We start from the raw sequence: 11,441 nt of genomic DNA, 5'->3' as shown, positions 1-11,441 counted from the left end.
CAAATCTATTGAATTTTCAACCACTAAGGCAGTGAAATTACAGAGATATGTTCAACAAGGACTTTAACTAGCATTGTCAATGTCCCCATGTGTATGTTTTTTCCGTGTGACTGTATTAAGAACAGTTATTCTGTATGCATTCGTATGTAAAGCATTTTCATGTATGCTTTGAAAATGTGGATAAAGAAAAACCCCATGGGGTAGTAGAGTCCAGCTGATGGCTACATGGCCTCTGAATCACCTGTCTAGCATCATGCTGGCATCACACTGGACACTTTTTTATTCCCTATTTTCATTAACAAAACTTACAATGTAACATGTATCTTATTTTTCAATTAATCTCTTTATATTAATGATCTACTGTGTATTATTGAATTGAATACTGTCATGATAATGACGATGAAGATATGATCATTAGCAGCAGCAATAGTAGTAGTAGTCGTAGTATTATCTAAACTTTATTTAGAGGTGAATTATCTAAAAACAGAGTTTACAAAGTGCTTTATGGCATAAAAATAAGTGAGATTAAAAAGGCCAACATAACAATGAGAAACACATTCAAAGGAAATGGGTTAAAAGAATATACAAATAAATACAAGAATAAAAGTAAAAAAAAAAGAAAAGAAAAAAAAGCTTAGCGGCAAATCCAAATGTATTTTATGAAGTGATTTAAAAAAAAATGCAAAATTACTCAACCTAACTCAAAAGCACAATAACCTTTAACATGCAGCTTTGCATCACAGTTTGTATATTTCTACAGAGGTATTTGAAAAGTGTTTTGCAGCCACCAGTGTTTGACATGCATGGCCAGTGGTTGCTGGCTGGTGGGTGTCGGCGGCTGTGCAGAGGAGGAACACTCGTGGTCGGTGACTCAGACTTCATCGCTCCACAACAATACAGGCCATAGAGGAGCAGAGCTCCGCTTGGCTGAAGGTCTCGCTGGTGACCGGACGGCAGCATCACTACACACCCCAAATCAAGTTCAGCTTTGTCTCTCCCCAGCTGACATGGCTTGGCGGCGTTGAGACGGAGTTTAAAAATCCACATCTGCGTTCACAAGGAAACACTGGATGTTTTATGCCAACACAAACACAAACAAATAGTCCCACACACTGTCTACACTTGCACGATGGCCTACTTTAATGTGACATTTCCACCAATAAGATCTTCATCAGGCAAACTAGGTCTTATTGAGGCCATTTACACCTGGCACTAACATGCGTTTTCTGTGATCAGACTGCAATCGGATAGTGCTTGACCACTTGAAAGTACAGGTGTAAATGCCTCCGAGACACATTGAGGACGGATTGCGATGTGAAACCTCCTCCAGAGGTGGTCAGGGACGCATTGTGACCACATTGAACACAAGTGTAAATGCCATGTCTCGTCATAGACGCTGGTTTAGCTGGCTCAGCCTGGCTGGGGGCGTGGTCAGGGTGGGGTAAAAAACCCTGTTCTATCCATTCAGCAAAGTTAGAATTTAGCTGATAGCCCAGCCCAGGCAGACACGATCGGGGATTTAACCACCGCAGTAAACGCACATCTGAGCAGACGTCTTGTGTTCTGCTCTAGACCCCCAAACATGTAGTCTAGAGCCGCAGCACCGCCTTTTGGTGAGTCAGCCCATGAGATATACAGTATGGGCGGTTTTACCCCACTCGCGCGCCAGCCGTTTAACATTTTGTGGGCGTTCCCAGACATGTGGACTGTCTCTATTGCAATCGGATCTCAATGTGGACACTGGAGACACATATTAATACCAGGTGTAAATACTATCAGCTTAATGTGGTCAAGCACTATCCGATTGCAATCTGATCACAGAAAACGCATGTTAGTGCCAGGTGTAAATGGCTTCATTGACTGAAACATTGCATAGCATAACTATATGCATAACTATATTCCCTTCTCAGTATCTACATTTTTGGTTTTTGTCTGATATACCCGTCACTTAAAAACATTTAGGTGTGCAAAACGTTTTCTTTTCTTTGTTCCAGACTTAAGGAACTGTACTACTCTGTTGTAGCTAAAAATATGACCCAGCCGTACCTCGTACACAGATGATCTTTTACCTAAAGTCTAGTCAGAAGTATCATTTCTACCACACAGCGACCTTCAGATTTAGCATGATTTCATCTTGGTCAATAATACAATTTTGAAATCTGTGGATTAATCTTGACAAAGTCTGTTTTGCTGCATGCAACAGAAAAACACAGTTTGAGCCTGCTTAGCCAAACTTGAAATGATTTGCCATCTATCATTACATTTCAGCTTCTGGGCGAAGCTCTTAAAAGAGTTTAGTGACTTAAAAGCTTTTCCAAAATGAGTTTTATTTCATAAGAGTCCTCAATGAAATAACAGCCTGTGTTTGTGCTAGAGGGCAACAGCGGCCTCGAGACTCCTAATGAAGCTGATCTCGGAGAAGTCAGACCGATCAATTAGACTCGTTATCAGACAGAGAGGTCGGACCGATCAATTAAACTCGTTATCGGACGGAGAGGAAAGCGCTCTACGACAGATGAATCGCTGTAATCCGCCCTGAAGGAGTTTTGGGTAGTGGTGCAGTGAAGTGCAGCTCCCAATGGCATCACACTCTCAATGTGTTTGGGAGGTGATCCTCTTACGCATCAGGTTTCCACCCTGAGCCTTGTTTCTGTTGGAAACACCCTGAGGTCATATCAGTTACCTCCAGTCCAGCTTTTCACTGCGTTTACACTCACGCTTTGTTTGGCTCCAGGTGAGACACACAGAGGGGGGTTATAGGGTTTGGCTTTGAAATGAAAGACTTCGCTTTTGACCACAGTTATGCAAGCAGCGGTAGGCTAGAGACTAGGGCTGGTGTGTGAATTATGCCTGTGTGTGTGTGTGTGTGTGTGTGTGTGTGTGTGTGTGTGTGTGTGTGTGTGTGTGTGTGTGTGTGTGTGTGTGTGCGCGTGCGCGTGTGTGCTGCACCCTCCTGTCAGCTGACCACCATGGGAGAGCTGCAGCATGAGGATGCATGGACAGAAGGAGTCTGATTATAGTTTATCAACAAATAACTACAAATTAATTCCATACCTCTAGCTATTAAATTACAATTACCTTCTGTGGTAACCCGAACCCGAACCCGAACCCGAACCCTTTATTTGGATAGTCCGCCTACAGAGTCTACAGAGTATTTGTATATAGGCTATCATTTCAACAGCTTTAGTGGACTTCCAACAATTGAACTGTTTGGCTTTTGTCTGTAGATGTTGTTTTAACAGTTTATCATTAGTTGAGATTCAACAAACAGATTATGTTTGCTTCCCGTTCCACACACCAGTGGTGCTGGAAGTACTTTTAGGTAGGGGGTGCTGCAAGGCCGTAGCCACCGATTCAACATTGGGGGGACGGCTGCAAAATTTGGTGGCGACCGAAGGTCGCTGCCAAAAGAAAATTGGCCACTTTGTCGCCAGATTAGAGGAATATTAACATTAAGATTAGACTGTTGTGTCATTATTCAGTCACCTTTTCTCACTCACCTCCATGTCACCACTTGCTCCCACTGCTGTGTCGGAATCCTCATTCTCTCTCCGACCCTTTTTGGAATTTTAGCCATATTTAGAGGAATATTTAATTTTAAATTAACATTAGGATTATACTGTTGTGATGTCATTATTCAGTGTCTTCTCCTCTTCTCTGCAGCATTACTCAATTTACCCTCAGGAATCAGGGACAGTGATAGCCTACCTGCTATTCCTCCCATATATCCAGGGCCGGATTAATAGTACCATGGGCCCCCGAGGCTTTTCATTTTCTAGTATTGGCCAGAATTACATGAACATTTGCACACTTATTCAGCGGGTATTTTGCATGTTGCGTTCAGGTGCACTGTAAAAAAGAAAAGAAAAAAGAAAAGAAAATTACATCTCTTGCCACCAGGGGGTGCTGCAGCACCCACCGCACCCAGCTTCCCGCGCCCTTGCCTGCACCTAGTGTAAGATAGGTATGTTCATAAATTGTCATATATACTCTATAAAAAGTTAAACAGCTGAATTGTTAAACTAATGAGCTGTTGAAATGTTACAGATACTCTGTAGACTCTCGGTAGGTGGACTATCCAAAATAAAAGTGTTAGCATTTCTGCTAACATTTTGATTTGAATTTGGACTGACTGTTTCATGCATGTGTAGCCTATTTCAGTCCCGCGCGCGCCGATGGGCCGCGACAGTTCAGCTTGATCCGGCTCCAGCTGCTTCACACACAGTCAGTGGCCCCCGAGCTACTCTTTATGAAAGCATGGCGTGACTTGAGAGGCTTTATTATAAGGATGCAATGGGAGTATAATTGAGATTTGATGCAGACTGTCTGCGCATAATCCACTTCACCTGACCCCTGCCTGCTGAAAGGAGGTGGAGAAAATTGTTTTACGCGGGGGCCAAAGCGTCGTCATGATGATCCTCTCTTCCCTTCGCATCAATCTCTCCTCAAATATCCCAGCTTTCCCCCGACGTTTGTGACGTCACCGTCGACCCAGCGTTTTTTTTTTGCTAAACCCACAGTTTGAATGCGTCGGTGCAGTGCAGACTGCAGAGCGTGGCCTGTTTGAAAAGCTGACTGTTAAAAATGCAAATATACCGAGCAGCATGGTGTGCAATGTATGTGTGCCTATGCGTGTCTATTGCGTAATCCACAAGATGCATCAGCTGTATCCTCCCCTACTAAGAAGTTTTCCGCCTGCCTGATTTTCCCACAGCACAGAGGGGTGACTCAGCCTCTTAGCGGGGCAGCAGCAGCAGCACAGCGCTGGAAGGGGGATGTTCTCGAGCCTCTGGCACGACAATGGAGAGCCAAAGTGAACGTCACTTCCTGCTTCAGCAGCACTCTACCAGAGATCTCCATCCGCCATTTATTTTCCCATAGACATTTCATGAAAGGCTTATACAAATTGTTTTACTTGTTCAAACCAAACAGTTCAGATATATTTAGAATCGGGAGAGACCAGAGAACATTTCACTCGGACCAAAACCTAAAAAAAATCTTTAAATCAGCAACATTTTGGTCAGAGTCAGCAACATTTTGGCCAGAGTGAAATGTTATGGGGTCTCTCCTGTTTCTAAATATATCTGTACCGTTTGGTTTGAACAAGTAAAACAATTTTTATCAGCATGTCTATGGGAAAATAAATCGCGGATGAAAAGCTCTGGTACAGTGCTGAAGCAGGAAGTGACGTTCACTTTGGCTCTCTATGGCACGACAGGCGAAGGCTATAAGTCCAGGTTATTTCCAGAGCCAAGATCCCTCTCTAATAGCCTTATCATTCAACACAACACCCTGCACCATGACTCTGCAGCTGCGCTCGGCCATGCGCACCGTCACTCACCCACCTGAACAGTCGGAGGGGATCCAAATGAGAAGCGAATAACATGCAATGATTGTCCTCCTGTGCAGAGGTCAATATACACAACCTGCGAGGGATGTGTGATTATTGATTGAATGCTTATTAATTGGTTGTAGATCGTTGTCGACTCTGTTCCATAATGATCTATGGCTCTTCTAAGATGCTCTCCATCATGCAGAGAATTCCTGAAGCAGATAACGTATTTTGTCTTGTGACCAGACCAAGGTTGTATTGTCTCTTATGAAAGATCAAGGTAACTGTGGAAATATACTAGAACTTGTATGAGCTAATGGAATTTCACAGCAAATTTCACATCCTCCTAATATACACTTTAAACGGGCAACTCATTATTGATGGATCAACAAGGCATTTCACTATTTTTCCATTACAGATGCATGAAATTAAAGTATTAGCATGACACATAGCAACCCGGGTGGTACCATTCACACTGAAATGAACCCTTGTTCCGACCCTGGTCCGGTGGGCAACCATAATGGGTTAACTTTTCATACCCACAACCAACCTGGGAATAACCCTGGTTCTGGTTGGACCCTTGGTGTGAAAGGGCTGTCTGTCATCATCAGCAGTGTTACTCATTTGGACAGTCATGGCTTCAATAAAGCTCAGGATGTTCTAGCTTTTGCACACCATGGCTGCTTTGCACTGCCAAAACGTAATTTGACGTCATATTTTTTAAATATGCTTTTCATGACTGTTTTGTTTACACTATAGCTGGATCAGAATGTTTTGTTCTTGAGATAAGGACACAGTTGATTGCACACACACACTATTTCAAAAAGCAGTAGCAATAGCATTTGTGTTAAGTGTTTTATGATCAGCAATAATGACAGTAAATGTCTGCACTTGTAGGTATTACTCATAGTATCTTACGCAATGATGCAAAAAAAAACTTTTCCTACAAAGCAATCAAAAAGGTGACATTTGTGTTTATGTGACACTGTTTATTGAACAGCCGTTTACAAGCAGTGATCTCTGGTGTTTGTCCACTGAACACGTGGTTTGAATTGCAGGCCATAAACGACACAATGTACAGTGAGGGTTTGGTTTGGTTTGGTTTATTTCGGATCAAGAATACATAAAAGCCTTACAAATTTACATTAATACAGTAGTGAGAAAAAGTACACAATATGTAAATCGAAGAGTAAAATGATCCAAGGATAGCCCAGTAAAGCAGCTCAAAGTTACAAACTAGAAGCCTGCTTATTTCCACTGGGGTCCTTCAAATATCAAAACCTTAGTATTACACAAGTACTTTATAAAATAAAAACAGAAAAAAGAACTGTCTATCGATGACACATAAAATGTATGATATATACAAATGGGATCTCAGCGAAGGTGTTGCAATTACTCTCTAGTCAACATCTATTTTTTTTTTAATTAAAGACATTCACAGTTGTTTATGCCTTGCACTGAAGCAGGTCAATTATTCCAAAAGTTGATAGCAGTGTTACAAAATGACGTTTGGGTTTGGCTTCCTGCAAAAAGATTCACTTCTGTATCACCGTCTCACGAGCCAAGCGGAGATGTGTGGATGGAGATGCACGACACACGGCCACATGGCGGAACATAGGGTCATCGCAGCCGTACTGACAGTGCAGTGACTGATAGGTCTCTGGGCATCTGGAAACATCCCCCAGGTCAGATCCGGGCTTTTGTCCATACTCGGCTGACACACTTAATCTGATCCGTCGTGTGTTCAACTTCTCACACACGGGCTCGGCTCGGCTTGGCTGATGGAAAAACACGGAGATACAATCTGAGAGAGCGCTCTGCTACAATACGCTGCCTCAGCTGTGGGTTTCCCTCCTGTCTCTCACCGGACTCGGAATAGTAACGTTTATTCAGGGTGTTTGGTTACAGATGAGATGTTACTGGCTATCCTATCACTGTTGTGTTCTGTTGACTATAGACGGGGCTGTGTCTGTCCGTGCATCAAACATGATATCTCAGACCCCATTGGTTGGATTTTGATCAAATTTGGGGTGAGGGGAGATGCATTTTGCCGCTAAAGAAATCGAGTGGACAGGGGAGCTGTAATTAAAGGTCACAATTTCTAAGACAAAACTTTGGAGGGATGATGTTTTGCTGTTTATAAATTAGATAACAATTCGAACGTTGGAAGGCACTAGCTCATATACTGTTGAGTCCAATATAGTTGATTGCTCTATTGCTGACAAAAATGTGATATTGTAAGTCGCTTTGGATAAAAGCGTCTGCCAAATGACGTAATGTAAATGTAAATGTAAGTCCAACTGACACTAAACTTCACAAATCCAGCTACCCTCAAATTACACTGATTGGTTTAACGGAGGTGCGATAATTGAAGGTCAAAATGGTAAACTCAAACATGATCTCAGATAGCATTTTGACAAACCTCACAGGGACGATGCATTTTATGCACTATTCTAGTATTTTAAAAGTTGAAGTGATTGGCCTGATGGATTAGTTCCACTCATCCAACCACCCATTGAGTCAAAATTTCAGACTTTGAAACGCCACAACTGCTGCACCACCACCTGTTGATGAAACTTGGTGGGATGGCATCTTGTTCCTATACTCAGCCCCAAGGAAAACCTGCATCCTGATCCACACTGGCACAGCACAGTGGTTTTATACACAGTTATACAATAGATATTATATTTACTATAGATGGGTCACCGCAGGCTCCGCCAATTCTAACAACTGGTAGCAGCAAGTCTCCTAAAATGAGTGTGGTCAACCATTGACTCAGACCTGCCGAAATTCCCCTAAGTGGGCGTGTCTGTGGGGAAAACCATGGGCAAAACCCACGTGACAAAATGACAGGAAGTGAGTTGAAGTTGGGCCGTCTTGCTTGAACCCCATCGTCTTTGGTTATACCGTTATACCGCTTTCACGCCCAGGGCTATTTATTCCCAGGTTGATTTTTGGGTATGAAAGGGTTAACCCGGGTCGCCCGACTCAGTTTGCCGACCCGGGTGGGTGATGGACCAGGGTTGATTACAGTGTGAAGGGGTAGAGAGAGGGTACAGTACAGGCTCCAGGTCAGCTCACATGCCTCATCAGAGCAGAGAGACAGAGACAGAGCACAGTACAGGATCAAGCCCAGCCTGATTGGATTGCTGCTGCGCTGATTATGGCTTCATCAGACAGACTCTTAATTGTGACATAGATGTGAGGAGGCAGGCCGAGGCTGAAGCGAGCCAGGCTGGAGGGAGGCGGGCCGAGCACAGAACATGCCGATCTGCTGCGCCGGCTGCTAATTGGACGTCTGCTTCTCGGCCTACCTGTGGGTGGTTCAGACCCCGAAGCCACAGAGTCACTCCGTCTCCCGCCAGGAGTCAAGCTGGCCGGGCTTAGCGGCCCCGCCAGTGCCGGAAAACACAGATTCTGTGATCTACACAGGGGCTCAACCAGGAAATCAATTAAGAGTGGGTAATGGCACTCCCCCCTCCCCCACTAGTGGATGTAATCCTTTTATACGCATTTTAAGGAGAACTGCTGGAGGGAGAGGCTTTTGGGTCAATGCTTTCATCAGCTACCAGAGCACCAAAGACTTCATCAGACTGTCCCAGTTTACTGTACGGACAGTTTGGTCTCGTGTGCATTGTGTTTTTACTGCTGGCTTTTGTGTGACGTAAGAAGTGATGCTTATGTTTTCCAGTAGAGCCGGAGCCTTTTGTTTGAGCTAGATTACTACTTACTTTGTCAATGAGTTTGAATCCCTTTGACTCATCCGGCCCTGGGTATCGCCCCTGGGTATCGCCCTGGGGATTGCAGGTTATTCTTGACTCCTAACCTGCCAAAGAGCAGGAGCCTTTTCAGGTCAACTGGGGATCTGTCTGCTTAGTGCTCTGGGCTCAGCCAATCAGCTGCAGCCAGGGCAAGGTGAGCGGGCGGTAACCTGGGGAACAGAATGTCAAAGAATTTCCATGCCGCTTCCACCTGTGTGCATTATGCAGCAAGAAGCAACCTATACAGTACCTACACATACAGTACTTCAATTAAATATCGCTTTAGGCAGCCAGATTAACGTTAAGATTACATTAGTTTAACATCTCTGACATAACTGATGTTATTTATGTTTAAAGTATTTTAAAGTAATTCAATGTACCAAATCGAATGTAATGTGATCAAAACCAAATGAGGTTGGAGATTGGATATGAAGAGTACAAAACTGGGTGAGCTCTAAATCTAATTGGGAACATTGGCTAAGTGGGAAAATAGAGTCATTACTTATGACTTATGAGGTAATTTAATATCATCAGTTTTTCAAAAAGTAGCCTAGTTCCTCATGATGTTATGTAGATAACCCGGGCCAGTGTTGGGTTTGAAAATGGGAATAGTTACACTGTAACCATTCACGGACATACTGTAACCGTTACAGTGTGTCCGTAGCGACATCACTGCACGCTGTCTTGTCTTATCAAGCACTGCAAACAGAGGTGGAATTTTCCAACACAAACTATAAACAGCTGCCTGGAGGATTAACGGATCGATGCTGGGATCAAAGCCGGTCACTCTGTCTGTGAGATTGGAAAGTTCTCAGAGCGCTCATTGAGAAGAGAGTCAGCATTGACTGCAGACTCCTCCCCCAATAAAATAAAATACAATAAAATACAATAAAATACAATAAAATACAATAAAATAAAATACAATAAAATAAAATAAAATAAAATGGCTCTCCATTCCTGAAATATAGACTTTTTGAAGCAATGAAATGAGAGTAAATTGTGTGGCCTTGTACCGTGTGTTATGGAGGGAAAACAGCACAGAGTGCAGATTACATAACAAAAACAAGGTTATAATGTCTCTTAGTGAACTTCCCTCTGCAGGAGCCTGTCCGAAGTAAGACAGTATAACAAACACATGCACATAACAGCAGATGACAGTATAACAAACACATGCACATAACAGCAGATGTTTGAAGACGTTCCGGTCAGCGAGCTGCTATAATTAACCAGACACACTTGAGTCAGAGGAGCCGGTCACACGCAGCGCTGCTGGGAACCCGGCTCACTTTTGATGTTCCTGCGGGGAACTCTCATGACATAAGGGAGCGAGAGAGATGAAGTGTGACTATGTCAGTGTTAGAAGAGAGAGAGAAGTCCCCTCCAGAGCTATTATTAGTGATTTAGATCATTAGCTAGATTAAATGTATGACTCCATAGACAGGAAACTGATTACAGATGAGAGCTGGAAATGAGTTGGTACACTGACTGGCGCAGTGGTAGCGCTATTGCCGCACAGCAGGAAGGTCCTGGGTTCGACACCCAGGACAGCCCAGTCTCAGAGTTTGGTGAAAATATATCCTCGAGTCGTGCGGGATTTGGACCTGGGGCCGCTGGCTTGACAGCCGCCTGTCGTAACCACTCAGCTACCAGTTCGTTGCTGTCTGTACCCCTAACCCACACACCCCAACACTAACCCACACCCTAGTCCTAACGTTTTTTGGAAGAAAAGTCATTTCATTTTCAACTTGCTTGTGTGGAAGTCGCGTAGTACTTTTTCTCTGCCACTGAGGGGCGCTAGTCTAGCAGACACAATATATGGTCAGATTGCAGTGACGTTACTTGTTCTCTGCCACTGAGGGGCGCTAGTCTAGCAAACGTGCTATCCACCTTATTTTTGAATGCCGCACTGTAAAAAATTATTATGGGTACAAGGTCCGGTTTAACGTGACTTATTGTTGCAGCTTGCCATTTCCTTTGTTATGCTCTTTGGCTGCAGACCCGAATTATAAACCGGAAACCGGAGTACGTTATAAAAGTTATAAATATAGTCACGTTATAAAAAACTAACCAACGCTGGGGGGTCCGTATGGAAACGGTGTTACTCGAAATGGTTAAAAGTTAAATCAATTTGGTCATTCAGTGGCGTTTTACTGCCATGTAAAGTAACTGCCGCTAGCCGCTAGCATTAGCCACAGTAGCCGACTACCCATAATGCATTACGTTATCCCAGCACCCGAACGACATTTAATGCATAAAATAAAGCTGAAAACGAAAACCAGATTTCTAAATAGCCGTTATTTAATAAACTGAGCACACAAGAGTAATCTAAATGGTTACTTTGACCGTCT

This window comes from Poromitra crassiceps (genome assembly GCF_964638095.1).
Source record: "Poromitra crassiceps genome assembly, chromosome: 11".
Taxonomy (NCBI): Eukaryota; Metazoa; Chordata; class Actinopteri; order Beryciformes; family Melamphaidae; genus Poromitra; species Poromitra crassiceps.
This window is presented reverse-complemented; position numbering follows the sequence as displayed.